The 17,470-nt window shown below is 40.1% G+C and overlaps 1 protein-coding gene across 6 annotated transcripts in view; it reads right to left on the bottom strand.

The window, feature by feature from the left end:
* cmss1 (cms1 ribosomal small subunit homolog) overlaps window positions 1-17,470 on the bottom strand; it is a 30,819-nt gene that overhangs the window by 3,810 nt on the left and 9,539 nt on the right. The gene's annotated exons all lie outside the window — the stretch shown is intronic.

Genomic DNA, 17,470 nt, shown 5'->3' with positions numbered 1-17,470 from the left:
GTTAACCATTGCCATGAGAATCTTTTCAAAAGAAAGTTATAATACAAAAATTGATAAATCAGTACAGATATTAAGTTTACAAGCATTTGAGATCAGATTCTGTACTGAGATCATAAGGGGTTTTTAACTGGTAAATTCAGTATCATTCCTTGCTAAGATTAACTAGATGAACTATCTTGGTATATACACCCCTTCAATGCCTATGTGGCGTAAAGATGAAAAAGGATCATTATTTTCCAAGAAATAGGCAACTAAGGGGGAAATTTATCTTTTCACATCTAAGAATACCACAATGCTCTGCTATACACGTCGTGATGACATTATGAAAAGAATCGCAGGTGTCAACAAACCATTGGCAAAATGTCTCCAAAGCCACCACTGCTTGCTATATTATATTAATTAACACTTCTATTATTATAATGATTCAGTTAACTTAAAGATTATATAGAGATTTATAGATATGTATGTAAAGCTATACACAGTTTGTATTCGGTTTGACGAACCACTCATAATACATAACACTGCAAAAGTAGTTTGCATGTATTATACTGGTGTTAAAGACAACACCAGATTTTCTGCCATGTCCTCTAATTTCCATTCTCCAAATGGATTCATCCAATCTTTATTATCACACCCTTCTTCCGTTGGGGCCATTATAGTCAAGGACCATATAAAAGAAAAGGCAATGCGAAGGATGGATGAGGGATCCAAGTCCACTCATGCTCTCTCATCCTTGCACACCTCTTTTCCACCTCATCGCTTACTCCAAGACCTTCATCCTTATTTGTTACAGTCACCTGTCCAGGCATAGCTCCATCTGCTGAAAGACCACACCCACTATTGATCGGCCAAAGCAACCAAGCCCCACTCTCTCTCTCTTTCTCTGGTAGTACTCATCAATTCTCACTCTCATAGTAGACTGTAGGGAGGACACATGTGCCAAAGACCAGGGAACTCAGGGGAAGGAGGAGGACTAATTGCAGAGGTGAGGAGGACATCATGCAAACATGCTGGAGATAAATAAGCAGTCCAGGTCCACATGTCCTGCAGTAGGTAAGTGTTCTTTTCCCCCTCCTGCTGCTGCTGGTATTACCCAGTTGTATCTGGCTATGGGTCACTTGTGTGCTTTATAATAGCATGGTACTTACTTATCTGTCTTAAAGATATAACTATCATCATGGACGCAGCTCGTGTGAGTGTAAGAGGGATACACAGATTGTAACCAATTAGAAAATATTTTACAGCAAGCAAGGTAAAATGTCTAGGACAAACCATGTAATTAATTCAACTTTATTACACTGGAGTGGAGGCAATAATGTTAGACATCAAATCTCAAAATCTGGCCAAATTAAATCATGGTTGCATGGCTAAATGCCACCAAAGGTAAGTGGAAATAGATTTAAGTTGGGTGAGCAAACAGTTTAACCTGATATGATAGGCCTGGTAGTATAACTAACCTTTTCATTCTGAACAGTCCACTTGCATCAGTTATGTTGTTTTTTGTTAGTTTCAGTTCCCTGTACTGTATACAAGATAAGAGAACACCTACAGACACAGAAAGGTCATTCAGAGATTGGGGGTGGACTGACAATTAGCTGTGGTTTCCTCCATCTTTGTAAATGCTGTCGAAACATAAACATTTATTAGGGGAGCTCTAAATTTACGGGGGCCCGAGGGCCCAATTTATGTAAAGTCATCCAATCTGCACATGCAATCTGTCTGAAATTAGTACCTGACTTATTAAAGCGGCAAAAAAAATGCATGGTGACAGACATATACTGCTTGATCACACATGCAGTGCACCTCCAATGAAAAGCAAACAGTGCTGAGGATGATGCTGTGACCTGATTGGTGATAAATTAAAGCAGTCAACCTGACATAAGATGGGTGGCAAATTATGTTGATTATAATTATGATTTTAATTAATTAAAAAATGTCTTAGTAATGTGAACAGCTTCAGTTCTCCTTGGTATAGATTCTACAAGTCTTTGAACTCTATTGGAAGGATGAACACCATTTTCCACAGATATCCCTTCATTTAATAACATGAGAGCACCGTCTCGGTCCAAAATCTGTTGGCTGCTTGCTTGTTGATCTCTTAATTGCATTGCCTAATTGTACACCTACATGTTTCTACACTCATTCATTCAGGATTTTTTCTTTAATTTGTCACCCCTCTTTATATTGCATAATGGCATTGGATTGTGAAGGTTTTGTGGTAGTTCAGAGAGGGCAAGAAAATCTCTCTTCAGTACTTTGTAATACTTCTCATATAATTCAGCATTTACAGATTGATGCATAATGCAATACCATAGGCAATATAAAAATCAATCGACTCAATTTAAATTGTAATATAAATGACTATCAGGGACTGGCAATTATTTTACCCAGAAAGAACCAACATACATATATTAGTCAAGAATAAAGACGTTTTGAATGAATGGAGGTTGTGACTAAGATGACAGAGGCTAACTCATCCATACAGATAAATTAAACAGAAGAGAGGAAACCAAGCTAAGTCTAAAAGGGGAAAAAGGGACTGTAGCACACTGACTGCAGTTATGTCTTTATCCACTCTGACTCTGAGGAAGACAGAGTAATGTCAAAACATGCATAGTTTTCACTTAATCAGTGTGCTCCAGTCCCCCTTCTCCCCCCATGTTTGCTGTCCTCAAACTGAGAAGCACCTGATTTAGCTGCATATTGCCGGAAGATGTTTCAATAAGTCCAAAGTGTTGCCTGAGGAGAGCACACATTGACCTATGAGAAGGCCAATATCTCCAGTGTCCCATAAGCCTAACCCTCAATATCATACATGCCATGGTGGATACAGGGCGGAAATTGGACGCATACACGGGCTATGAGCTCACAGCTCAGATAACCACAGATCAATGAAAGGCAGTGGCTCTGGAGAGGGCTCAGATGTGGGGAAATGGAGCCGCCTGGTCATCTTTAATGGATTATCAATAGCGCTGACGGGTTTTAATAGATGGTCAATGGTGCTGACTGGATGAAATGAGGATCAATCGACTGGCTCCAGGAACTGGTTGATCGTTTCAGTTCCAGACAAAAAGCACTCAGATTTGGTTATTAGATTTTAAGGGTGATGTTCTCAATCGTCTAAACTGGCACCGTTCCTACACAACAGTTTTAAACTTTGTGGGCAATGACCTCAAAAGCTCTTAATTACCACCACAGTTTACTCTTTTAGTCTGATTAAAGATATCTCTGAGGCCTGTACAGAAGGGTTATCCAATTATACATTTTATTCTCCTGCAACCAAACATGTCCCAAATACCAGCAGGTCCACCGCCAACCCCGAAAAATACTGTGTGGTATTTTTGTCATGTGCTTCTATAAAAACAAAACAATGACACTTTTCATGAAATCAATTCAGTGCTTGTTTAAACAATCAATAACTCAGCTCAAGACATGTACTACTGCCTGATCTTGGGGAGTGGTGTGGGAGGGAGAGTGCGTGTAGCAGTTATTGGTTTTGGAGGCCTGCAGCTTCCTTTCTAAAGCCACAATTTGAGCATGTGTTATTGTTAAATCAATGGTGACTTTAGGCTGCATGAACAAAATGAACAAGCAGGCTATATTGGAATGACTCTCTAGCAGAGAGGCAGAATACAATACCAGTCTGATTACAAATGTATTGGCTTCCCAAACTCTGCTGTTCTGCCATTCTGTCCATTTTCCTAACATTTTAACTTTGTATTCAATTAGGCCTACTTGTTGCCCTGTTGGCTGTTTGTGCTAATCCAGGGACTTAATATGTTACACTGGCTAAGTGAACTAAAGAAAATTAAGTCGTTAAATATCTGATTTACAAACTTGCCAAATGTGAGGTTGGGGTTGCTGTTATTTGGCTTCCCTTGCTTTTGTTAGGACAGTTACCTTTTTATTAAGGCTTAGGCATGCTGAAGTGCAGGGATGGAGTATCACCAGCAGGAGGAGTGTTGGTCGCATAGTAAGGCCAACACTGATTACCTATTTAAGAATTTTACAACCATGTATGTGCAAAGCAACTGTGAAACTCCTGTGACAGGCATGGTGTACTACACACAAGCGCGCGCGCACACACAAACTCATGACATCTGGATCAGTAAATCAACTTTTTGTCTTCCTTTAAAATGATGCACACCCAAAATTATCTACTTCATTTAGTGTACTTTATTATGGCCAGAAACAGTTACACATAATCTGATATTTATAACAGTATGTAGGTTTTGATTTGAGTCAGGCCGCAATATCTTTGTGTGGGTATGTGTGAGTATTGTCATATGTCAGCTGATCCTCTTCTCTGTTAGAGTTAAACCAAAGGTTTGTTTTTTTTATATGATCTATGTTCTGACCTCTGGTGTCTGGCAGTAAATCGCAGTTAAGCTCGCAGAAAAAGTTAAGCTAAATTGGCTTGTTTCAGTTACAGCTCTTTTAAAATCAAGCCTGCTTTATTCATCATGCATTGTATTGTGTGGTATAGTGTCCTAACACACAGTATACTGGGACACATTGACGTGTTTGAGTCAAGCCAATCCTGGCTGGCAGACCTCCTGATGAGGTCGCACAGAAGATGCTAATCAGAGACCTGAGGTTTTGTAAATAACCCAAAGCTTTTAAGCTTTAACAAGAACCACACAAGGAAATTCTTCTCACCTTGCCTTGACAGTCATTTGCATACTGGCCAAAACTAATTTAGACTGCTAAACTTTAGCTTAAATAAAACTAGGCTTTTGACACCAGTCTTCCTATTAACATTACAGCTCTGTCTCTCTCACCCTTTGCTTTTTACTTAGACCTTATCCTTGCATCCATTTCTCTCATGCTCTTCTCCAAGTCCCCCAACAGCTCATATGGATGATATTTGTTACTCTGCTCTCATCTTTCGTCGATTTCGACATAACAAGACTCTGATGCAATACATGTGGAATCTAGCATCTGATATCAGAGTGAGGATAGGGGCTAAATGTGTACGTGTGAAAAGTGCTTGCCTGTCCAAAAGCAGTGCACGCAAAATAAATGGTAAAGGTAGAGTTTCACATCTTCATTATTTAATGGGCAATCTTCTGTCAAGGAAGTCTTGCGGAACAAAAATAACTTCTGGAGGACAAACCTTACATCATAACAAAACAATGTAGACCATATTTCATTATATCGCTAACTATTTCGCTAACTATTTCACTACAACATCCGAACCTTAGCTAGCTTAGCAGATCTTGTGAGTGACGCCAAAAGGTTTCCGATCATAGATGAAGCTTTCAAAAGGAAAATATATCATACGAAAATGTTTGTACTCTTTAATTAACCCCAAACCCAACATCCAATAGTCTTGAAAAACCATGAGCACTTAAAGCAGCACAGACAGCAGGAACACTGGCACATCTGGCACTTAAAACTAAAGGGGAATGGGAGCCATACTTAAATATTTAACACCTTCTGTCAGGCACATTAAACAAAATATACCCAAATAATTAAAGGGAATGATGTTTAAGGTGGAAAATAACTGTTTATAAATCGACCTTGCCGTAAGACTGCTTTAAGACGTGCCTGATTACAAAACAGCGGAAATATTTTCAAGCGCATTCTGTAGTTTTTTAACCCTTGTGGAGTCTTAACATTCTGTCCTGAAATAAAAAAATGACCCACCTTCACTAAACCCCTAAAATAAAGCAGCTTAATTGAATTTTTAAACCCCAAATCTATTTTGCATGAAAAAAACAACCTGTCATTCATCAAACTGTGTGAATCTGTTTTCTCTCTTCACAGTGCAGAAAAACTGTATTAATCCTTTTCTGGTAACATAGATTAATGTAATGTGCATGAACAAGACAATTATTGATGTAAAAAATAAACAAAACAAGAGTCTGTGTGTTATCAAATGTTATACCAATTTTTTAAGCCCATCTACAATGCACCAGTCCGACTTTTCTCCCAATACCTTCCTGATTCCTCCACCTAATCGAGATCCAGACAAACTGAGTCAAGATGACAAATGTGCTCTAAGCTATGGTTTATTCCCTAGCCATGAAAATCCAATATTCTCCCACATTAAACAGAGCACAGGATGTCATTAAGGAAAGTGATTATAACAGTTGTAGTGGTTCATTGTCACCTAATGCATTGTGTCTTTATCCTAAAAGCCTCAGTGTATGAAGCATTTAGCAATACGTGCAGCGCAGCCTAACAACACTCATAATCATGGAGTACAAAAGTGGCATTTTATGGTGACAAAATAAATGTATAGGCTGTTCCACATCTTCTGCTCTCTCTGGCTGGCATGCTAACTGTATAATTTCTCTGTTACAATCAGAATCAGGTTTATTGCCAGGTACATTTTTGCATACAAGGAATTTGCCTTGGTATAAATTGGTGTTTAGAGTACACATGAACAAAAATAGAAATATATAAAAAGTAAGAAGATCAAAAAATTTACAAAAATTACAATACTATAACAACGCTGACAAGTATGTACAAAACTTCACAACATGAGCATTACAACACTCTTATCAACCATGCCTGTAGTACTGTGCTTGTGCCAAAACACACATCAGCCATACAGAATGCATATTACAGAGGGCTGTGCCAACTTGACCCTGGAAACTGGAGGCCAAAGAGGACTCCAAGAGCCAGCCTCCCATGATAGGTGCATATAAAGTGGGTATGAGCTACTCACTGGGAATGAATAGCTAGAGCAGGGGTCTCAAACTTAAATTACCTGGGGGCCACAGGCTAGGTTGTTTGCTTGCATGGGGGGGAGAACAAGCACAGGAAAAAAAAAATACTGTATCTCTTTCCCTCTCCTTGACCATTGTATGTATTGAAGGGGTTTTTAGGAGGAGTTTTTCCCTTATCTGAACTAAGGGTCTAAGCCCACTTTGAGCAATCCAATCACATATAAAGGATTTTATTTAAATCCTTCTTGTAACTATTAGTTATATGTGACATTAAGCTAAAGACGCTCTTTCCTCAGTGGGAAATAAGCACCAGCCACATGCTGATAAATTTGAAAGTGGCTGGTAGATTTCAGACACTGAATAATGATTTACTATTTAGTGGCTGGTAGATGTTCACATTTTAAAAAGTTAATTTCCCTGGGTAGAAAGCAGCAATGTCAAAACTAGGAAACAAGAAAACAAATCGCTTGTCCGTCCACCTCTCTAGAAACTGTCCAGGTCAGCCTTTCTTTTAGATTTAGAAAGAGACATATTAATGTCAGTTGTGTCATGGCAAATCAGAGGCAAATGTGAAACAAAAAAGCCAATTTTTATGCTCCAATTTTGGAGCACTGGATAATTAAATGATTACTCTAAAATAAAATCCTGGGGAAAATAAAAATGGGAAAAAAGAACTAATCATTTGCAGGCTGGAGTTTGAATTAAACTCTTAACATTTGATGAAAACATCCCATGGGCCTCTCCGTGCTTTACCGATAGTTGACTATAAAGGTGATGAACTTCAATTTGGATTTAGTGGTTTTAAAATATCAAGGAATTAGTGTGAAGATTCAATGGTCCCAGCCCATACTGATAGTTTGCTTTACTATTAAAATACCACCTGTAGATCAGTGTTTGGTTGGGAGGGAGTCCCATAAGTGAGATTTTGAAAGTGTTAATGGTTTATTCCAAGGGCAGCCGGTGTCCTTTTAAGTAGACAGAGGCAGGCAGGAAGGATGCAGGCATGCTGCCCTGAGTGGTGTTTAGATAAATAAACAGAGTCGGCCAGCCACATGTGCGACTGCCAACCTGCCTGCCAGCGGACAGTCCTCAGTGGGGCAACCCTGGAAACCATTATTAGGCTGACTCTGGCTCTGAGCCAAGTTTGGAGGTATTTTCACATGCCTGGCATCGTGTGGGAGTGTGCTTCGACATCAGTATGCAGGCGCTTGTCTAGACACTGAACACACACACCTTTAGTCAAACTCTCTCTCTCTGTGTGTGTGTGTGTGTGTGTGTGTGTGTGTGTGTGTGTGTGTGTGTGTGTGTGTGTGTGTGTGTGTGTGTGTGTGTGTGTGTGTGTGTGAGAGAGAAAATTGGGTTCACCATTAATCAACTGAAGGCCAAGGACACAGAAGCATGTGTCATGGTTTGACTGCTCACCTTAACAGCACCATCAGATGGGCAGAGAAGAAAACATCATGTCCAAACAAAACAGGCCCCAGGCCACCACAGAAAATATGTGCCAAAGATTACCAACTCACATTAGTTCCACTGCATGTCGTCATCTTAATCTGTACCAACCCTGGGCTAAACCTATTCAAGCTGACTGATGAAGGCTCTCTTTAGTCCAAAACTACAGCCATTTTCTTTAAAGACCACCAAATTAATTGAAGACATAATCATTCATGTATTAAAGTGTATTATGGAGTGGCTCTGTATATTGTGGGGACTCAGTTCTGTGAATATGATTCCTGAGTACTGCTAGTCTTGATCGTTTAAAAGTGACCTAATGAAAACTCCACAGCAATTGTGTTAAGAGCTTCCATCACCCCTTCCTGCCGCTGAAAACAAGTGGAGTAAAGTAACACAGGGACAGCCAAGACAGCTTCATCCGTCTTCCTGATTGATACAGAGCGCGTACTGAGAGGAAGGGAGGGAGGTTGAAATTGTCGCTCTTTTCCTTCCACACAGAGGCCAAGAAAAAATACTTTTAATGCAAACACCATTGATTAAGTAAGCCAGCACTCCCACAAGGATTCAATATCTGAAGGATGTTATTGGCTACAAAGAACCAGCTGAAGGGCTTCCTTTCCGTTTGGTGTTTTTCCTTGCACAATATGTCCCTTACGTACCAGTGTTCATCTTGTTGAGGGGCACTCAAGGTTGATCTCAGACCTGACAACAAGCAGATGCTGTCTGTCTGTGTGCTTGTGTAAGACAAAGAATGACTGAGGGGAGGGGTGAGAGAGAAAGAGTCTCACTGCTTTCCTGTTCAGTAACAGAATTTCTAACACCAGTAAAAGGCCTGAGGAGGTCTTAATCACAGTCTTAAAACAACTGCAATGAAAATACAGACCTCTAGATTTGTTTTAACTTGTCCCATTTTCCACAAGATGGGAAATACAAGGGCCTTTAGTTACTTATCTAAAGAAACCTGAGCAACAACTAGGGAATAAAAGGCGTTCCCAGCCACTGTGAGAACTTGGACTAGAGAAGCTGAGCTGAGAGATTACATCATCTTTCACTAATATGAACCTGCTTGCTTTCTGTCTCTAAATATGGTATGAGAACACCAAGTCAGAGAAAGCTGGCTAGCTAACACCGTTCAGCTGATGCGATTTGCTTCAATTCGCACACAAATACACTTGTCCGACATAATGCATTTCCTAGCCCCTTACCCTCACTTTAACCATAACTACATGCCTCATCTTAACCCTTACCCTAACCTATTTCAAACCTGAACCCTAAAACCAAGCCTTAACGCTCAAATAGCCCTTTAAATTTGTGGGGTCTATCATTTTAGTCCCTACAAAGCTCGTCGGGCCCCACAAGTATAGTGAATTCCAGTTTTTGGACCCTCCTAATATAGTAAAACAAAAACACACACATACAGAAACATAACACATATCTCCATATCTCATGTGGTCAGTAATCAAGGTCCTACTTTCTAGCAAACTTTAGTCCTTTTGTCTGCCAAGATGACAATGATTGCTATAAATGTGCTAAGTTTAAGAGCGAGATCACATAAACCTAACACAATGTAATGCAATGCAGAGGCCTATCCATTTCAGTAACACTAACTGTTATGACAAGAGGCCTTTTTACTTTGGATTAGCCCATAAAGATTTATATAATCTGCATCAGCCGGTCGCTTATTAAAGCCACACAATAATCACATGTACAGTAAAGACGCAATGTATGAGCTTGCTTAACCCCTTTGGTTGGAAGCACACATTTCTCTTTGTCACATGTATAGCTGCCAACTCCAACTTTTTCTCATTCTGCAGTTTCTTCTAGGTGGACTTAAAGCCATGCACCCACTTGGTAACAGCTGCAAAATGGGTTCTTGGAATCAAAAACACAGCTTAAAGCTTCCCTTCAACCCCATCCAACAACGAGAAATCACTTTTCAGAGGGCCAACATGGGAGGCACGAGAGAGAGGTGGGAGGGCAGACACACAAATGACGACCTGTCCCACGATGACTTGTTGTTTCTGCTCAGTATTCTGGAGGGAGAACTACAGGTAGGATTATTTAATCACATCCAACTCACACACTCATTATGTAGTTGAATCTAGCTCATGTGAAACTCAATGCTTAAGTTTAAGCTGACTACAATGTTTGTCACACTAGGCGAGAGATGAGGTAATTGCTGTGTTGAAATCAGAGAAGACAGACTCGGCTCTACTAGGGGCCCAATATGGTTTCAGTAGACCGGAGAAGGTCCTTCATGCCCTGCAGAGAGACTCCCTTCAGTCCCAGCAGTACCACCTGCAGGATGTCTACAAAAAAACAGTTGCTGAGGTACCAACACCCAATAATAAGAAAGTAGACACCATATGGAGAGGATAATCAAATTTAATGAGGTGAATGCATTACTGTCTGTCAAAAAGAGCATCTATTACTGCTGTATATTTGCACAAATTAGTTATTTTGCACTACAGGTGTTACACGTGCTGGATCTATTGTTCTGCAGTGATCAATCTGCAAACTGAAGGATTGTTTTATCCTGATTGGTACGGTTTTATTTCTTCAGGAGAATAAGTTTCCAATGAAAACATTTGGCAGCAAAGTCTGTGGATTGGTAACCAGTACACTGTTTAGATAAATTCATATTACTGCGCAGCACAAATCTAAATATTAAATCTCAAAGATTTTCAACCCCCACTGTTGTCCCCTCCCCCTCCCCCCACCCCCACAGCTCATCCACTCGGTGGAGGCCCAGAAGCGCTCGTCCAAACAGATGCTGGAGCAGTTCATGGAGGTGTCCCACTCTCACAGCAGCACCCTACATAGGCTAGAGGAGCAAGAGAGAAGCCACAGGGCTTTTATCCAGAAGAGCAACTTCCTTACCACTCTACTGGAGCAGGACAGAGAGAGGTTGGTGCACCAAACCCTAGAAGTTCAGATAAATGCTAAGCAAAGACAACACTGATATTTTACAGCTCCCACTAAATTGGTAGCTTGCGTTGAAGCTAGACTCGTAGAAACACCAACGCCTGTTCAGAATCCCTCCTGATGTAAAAAAGTAAAGGATTTGCAGCTAGTGTAGAAGAGGCTAAGGGATTAAAGTATTTCAGCACACTGGGACAAGCCAGATCTGAGCTCTGTCATGTACACTTGTGCAGGCTTAGGTTCTTTTAGGCTAAGTTGGTCTGTAATGCTCTTCATGGCTGAGTGAGAGAGCAAAGGCACGGCTGCTGCATTTTTACCACCGTAGTGTATATGACCTCAAGACTGTACTTAGAGTTACTCCACTCAGACACAGTCCATTACATCCTGGACTCGGTTAGACCTTGCGGCCAGCCTGGCTCGGCTCACTCTCCCTTGTAAACACATAAACATGCGCTCACATGCAATTACATGTACCGCCTAAATTGGCACCCTCCTGTCCAATTCAACAATACCACACAGCACAGGATGAAGCCTTGTTCTAAACTAAGTAAATGGGCTGAGGGTTTGCTGGTGGGTTGAAAGATTCCCTTCCCAAATAGAGAGCACATTCAGATGTGGCCTATGCGTATAGTTGGGTCTAACATGAAGGTGGTCACTGGTTCTCCCTATGCAATTTGAGGCCCAAACCAGGGCTGTTGTGTTGAAGTCCCTGGTTGTCTCGGCTCATGTACCATTAGAGTCCACTCTGTAATCTAGCTGTATAGAGACTGGACCCGCACTGGGCTTGCAGCCTTGGGAGGAGACTAGCTGTCTGCATCTGTGTGCCAAAGTCAAAAAAGCTTTACTGGTCCTCCACAGGCACACACGCAATTAAAGACCAAAAATAGTCATGCCAGTAGAGTGATTACGTTTACTAGAATTTTGTCTGTTCAAATACAATGTAGAAACCCTAAACATGCACACATAAAGGCTCTGTGGTTCATCTTGGCCTAATGATGATTAATACATGAGTAGACAGCATGTCTGTGGTGCAGTGTGAACCCTGTGAGGCTCATACATTCCTGCCTGCTTGAACATAGAGGACTTTCATCTCCCAGCCTGCCATCCTTTATGAATTCCCTTTCAGAACATGTCTAAAACATCAGACTTGTACTTATCACATTAACTGAAGTATTGGCTGACAGCATGATGGAACTGTGACATTGGTAGCGATATCAGGTTGCACTTTCAAGGATATCAACAGGTTTTTGTTTGTCTCAGATAGAAGTGACTTCATGTTACTCAACTTTTCCCCTTTTCTTATTTTCCCTTTGGTGGCCTTTATCTGGACCTGAAATGATTTGACAAATAACCGATTAGTCGATCGTTAGAACATCTAATAAAAAATCTAATTTTTCAAATGAAACCGCATTACCATTAACAACATTAACTAGACTTGGATTCTAAATTTAGAAGACTTTCTGCTTTTCTTTGTCTTATGTAGGAGAAAAATAAATATCCTTGGATGACACTGTGGGCTTTCAAAAATTCTGATGGGCATTTTTTACCATTTTCTGACATTTTGTAGACCAAACCATTAATTGGGCAAATATCCAGATTACAGACTCAAGATCCAAATCTTACCCACAACAATACATAAATACATATCCACAAACGCACATGCATACACACATACCTACACATAATATAATCTGCAGATTCATTGATAATGAAAATAATAGTTTGTTACAGTTCTCTCTAATCCCTTAAAACCCAATAAATTGCCTTCTTCTCATTGCACATTCATAATCAATCCAAGCAATGCCCTTTCTGCCTGTATATATTTATATATTTGTTTACACTTGAAAAGCAGTTCATATTCCCTTTCTTTGTGTTCCCAATTGCACTTCTGCTTATTTGAGCTTGCCACAAATAGGTTTGAGCTGAGTCAATGCCTGCACTTATCCACAGGGTAAACAACAGAAGGCACATGGCGATACGGCTGTCCCTTTCATCTCCCTCTCCATCCTGTCCTTCTTACATCTTGCTCTGCAGTAGCCTAAATATTTAACTGAAAGAATTTCCACTCCTACTCCAAATCCTCTTCAACTATCTTTCAATCTCCCTCCCATTTCTTTTCAAAGCGTATGCTCTGAGCCAAGAGAGCCACTCAGCCTGGCTTAAAATCGGCACCCGTCTCTCTTTTTCATTTCCCTGAAAAAGTAGCTCAACAAGGTGCCATGTGCAGAGCAGATGACCCGTTTTAGCTGTGAACTATACGGTAAATTCCAGTCACGGCATATAATCACTTTGTGCCATAGTATGATCCACGTTGCGTGTCAAAGGATGATTACATCTGCACATCACAATGCACCAATCTGGTCTTTCCAACCTCAGCTATCAGAACATGCTCTGTGTGTGTGTGTGTTTCCCCTCTGGTCTGTCACTGGGCTGACAGCATCTCAGCATTAACCACACACACATGTTCAACACACAAAAGACATCCATGTGCTCATCTGTTCACTTGAGTTCTGAATTACAAACTTTTCACAGACTCTACCCTACCCTACAGCCGCAAACCGCTTTAGAACTGTATCATGTTTTCACTCTCCAACTGATGTGGCCTTTTCATCAACAGATCATCACAAAGTGCTACAGATGTAGAAGAGGAATGCAGATGATGTAGAAAACATTTTAAAAGATTAAGAGTAAACTACAGCCATGCAAGAAGCTCATGTTTGGTTCGTAGGGCTAAATGCTTAAGTCAGAACACTAACATACTCAGTGACAATGCTAGCATGCCGATCCAAACAATGTTTCCCATATGTTCATTTATTTGTGGCGGTCCACCACAATATCAACGCCACAGATGGATATTGATTTTTTTTTTTTTTTTTTTTTTAAACTAGGCTTATTTAAAATCATATATTTAATTGCAGAGTGCCGTAGCGCATTAGTGCAGCACATTCTCTCACCCTCTTGCTCTCTATCCCTCTCACTCGTGAACACAGCTGCACAAATCTGTCCAACACAACGCTGTCAATGTCGGAGACCCAGCGTTATTAGCAAGCATGTAAGGAGCCTAGGAGCCTAACTAATAAGGAGAGCTAAGTTAATGTTAGAAAACACCTGGGTTTTCAACACTAGCACGCTGTGTATAGCTGGTAGTTAATGTTGACTGCACGCATGCACCCCCCCCGCCCCGCCACAGTTACAGTCATTCTGTGGGAAACACTGCAAAGTAGGTTTAATTTATCATCTTAGTAAAGTGTGTGTTAGCATGCTAACATTTGCTAATTGGCACCAAACACTAAGTACATGTGAGACTGATGGGAATGGCATTACTTCTGCAAGTATTCTGTCATAAACCAATCTATTGGACAAAGTAATATTTTGACCCGATGACGGTGCTAGATGAAAGCTCAGGGGATCACCAAAGGGATGACCTAGTTATTAGAATTCAATGGCAATCCATCCAGTAGTTGTTGAGACATTTCTCTAAAATGTAAACTTGTTGGTGGTGCTAGAGGAAAAAAAAATAAAAATCAGGGGATCATGAAAGTCAGTAGGCTTTCTCTTCTAGTGGCCATGAATATCTGTACAAAAGTTAACACCAATCCATCAATTGTTGAGATATTTCAGTCTGGACCAAGGTGGTCACCTACACTACTAGCATGGATAACTAACAGTTTTAAAAAATAGTTTAATTTAAATAAATTTTAATTAAAAAAGAATAAATAAATTGAACATGGTAGAGGAGACATTTTGTAGACTTTGCTCAAAGAAAAAGGACAAAGTAAACTTGGCGGTGCTGTAGCGGAAACCCACAGCTGTCCATCCCTTACACTCAAACACATCCACCATCTGCCGGCTTAGCCAATAATGTGTCAGAAGATGTGCATAAATTACCATAGGAGTCTGGCAGTGCATCTCTTCTGAGCAGAACCGCTGTTCTGATCGCAAGCGGTTGGGCCCATTTATCAGCTATACCAAGCATGTGAGGTCAGTTTAGTCATTCCTTCAATTTTATTAAACTTGCTCATAAATGGAGTGAAGAAAGCCAGGACAGGCTGCCTAAGCAGCTGCCTTTCTTTTTGCATCTCCAAAATGCCTTTTCTATAACCCTAAACAGCCGTGCTACAACTAGAAGATTTGTCAAAGCCAAAGTTTAAAAAACTCAATATCTTTAAATTATAACCCTGGATGAAAATAGGAGCAATAACAAAAGAGTGAATGCTGCTCTCATAAGGGGAATATTACATATCGGCAATGTTTGAGGGCTTTCTTGGAAATGCCTCCGAGGGATCGGCTCATGCTTGTAATTGAGGACAAGCAATGCCGATGCCAACCCCTCCTTTAAGGAAAAACAGGACCTCATGAACTCTGGTTTGGGTGTTGGTCTGTGGAGAGGAATTGCAAGGAACGAGGAGGATTTCACATTCCACAACCAGAGAAATATCTCATCTTACTGAGACCCTTCCTTACAAAATAGTCTTTAAGGTCAATGCAGAAAAATCAAGCAGATTGACATATTAAAATTGATACCCTCATGCAGCTAACTACTGGGGCCCACAGCTGATAATCAATTTGAAAGTACCTAGGGTGAAGAGTGGCAAGTCCAATTTCCTAAGGTTTAAGGTGAACGTGCTCTCTCCGTAGTTGGTGGGGTGTTGACTAGGAATGTTTGGTCATTTCATATTTTTTTGTAATTACCTGTGTAATTTCTCGGATTCTTTCCTATAACAGTTTGTAGTGTCACTGTGCTAATCTGCTGTGGCAGAAAGGTTTAGACAGGATTTAAACAGCATCTTTTCCTTTTCAGTACGAACAAAATATCCTATTGAAGTAAAAGACCTACTTACAACAAACAGCTGAATTGTAGAAGTGTGGTTCACCTGCCAAAAGTTGCTGAAATAAACACAATTATAAGCAATGCAATCGGTTTGGCCCTTGCTCATTTCATTTGTAAATTGATGGTTTGTGAGGTCTGCTATCTACTCACGGCGTTCTGTTTCTTGTATTCTAACCGAGCACAATGGGATGTTTTTGACAGCCGGGTCTACAGAGCTAACTTCCTGAATTTTGATGTTCCATTTCAGACAAAAAATAAGAAGAAGAAATTGGCTTGGTTTCTGGGGTGGGAATTTATATCTAATGTTTAGATTAAATTTGTGTTGCATTATTTCTACCCCATGAAATAAGCTGGACACCTTATTGCCAGTTTACTGGATACATCTAGCTAAAACTAATACAGCCTAATACAAGAGCCCTGTATAAATCCAACATTTATACAACTGAGGCTAGACTAAATATTAGAAACGTCCACTAAGTATAATGCAATAAAATTCAACAGCACCACAAACTACAGCCTGAAAAAGTTGCATCTACAGCTCTTTAAAACAGTTTCGAAAAAACATTATAACCAACAACAGCATTACCATAAATAGCAGCTAAATGCATTCAACATCAAGTAATGCCTATTACAAACCAAAAACAGGCCAAAGTAAAATGTTATATCAACCACAGTGATCTCTGTGAAACAGGCAGCCACTGTTGTAATCAATCAATTAAGAGATTAAAAAGAATGCCAACAAGCGCAGAATACAGGCCTTACATCATTAACTTACATAACTGGAGTAAGTCAGTCACTCTATATATCAAGGCTGTACTGTCTGACAGGAGGAATTCATACAGACCACAACAAAGTTGATTTGGCATATTTACTATAGACCTACTCTCTACTTTTGACTACATTGTTGGCTTAACAAACTGATATACAAAGTACTTTGCAATAAAAACAAATATGTCAAAGTGACACTCGATCAAGTGATGTGTTGATGAGAAGAGTATCTATGTTTATAATGATTAGAGACTGTTCTCCCTCTATACACTGTGTTAGAACAGAGCGGCTGAATCTGGAGCTTACAGAAACTTTCAATAACCATGGAGACATTGTTTGCACATTTATAAACTGTGTTACTCATTTCTGAATGGTTAAATTAAGTGAGCTCTTCTTTCAGCGTAAGGAACTCTAGCAATTAATGTGGTCTGTCTTTTCTGCGGCATAAATGTTCGGTGTGAAAATGCTTGAGAACATAATTGTCCAAAAAGTGAGTTGGAACTGTTTTGCAAATTCTTGTGTGATGACAACATGACACAGGGGAAATACTTCTCTTTTAATTGGGGACTAGATGGGTTGGCTTGACAGAAAGAAATATCACCAGAGGTATATTTCCCCAGTGAAAGCTGGAACTAGGAGTCATAGTGCTAATTAAATGCTACCCGAGGGGAACATGCGTCACACACATACCTATATGTTTGTTCTCTCCTGCAGCACTAGTAGCACCATCCAGCAAGCTAAAATATAATTTGTTTTTCCATTAGGATTTTTGTCATTCTTGTTGTGACAGACAAGACCAGCAGTGAGAATAATGAGA

Source organism: Micropterus dolomieu, linkage group LG07 (assembly GCF_021292245.1).
Source record: "Micropterus dolomieu isolate WLL.071019.BEF.003 ecotype Adirondacks linkage group LG07, ASM2129224v1, whole genome shotgun sequence".
In the NCBI taxonomy this organism is placed as follows: Eukaryota; Metazoa; Chordata; class Actinopteri; order Centrarchiformes; family Centrarchidae; genus Micropterus; species Micropterus dolomieu.
This window is presented reverse-complemented; position numbering and strand designations above follow the sequence as displayed.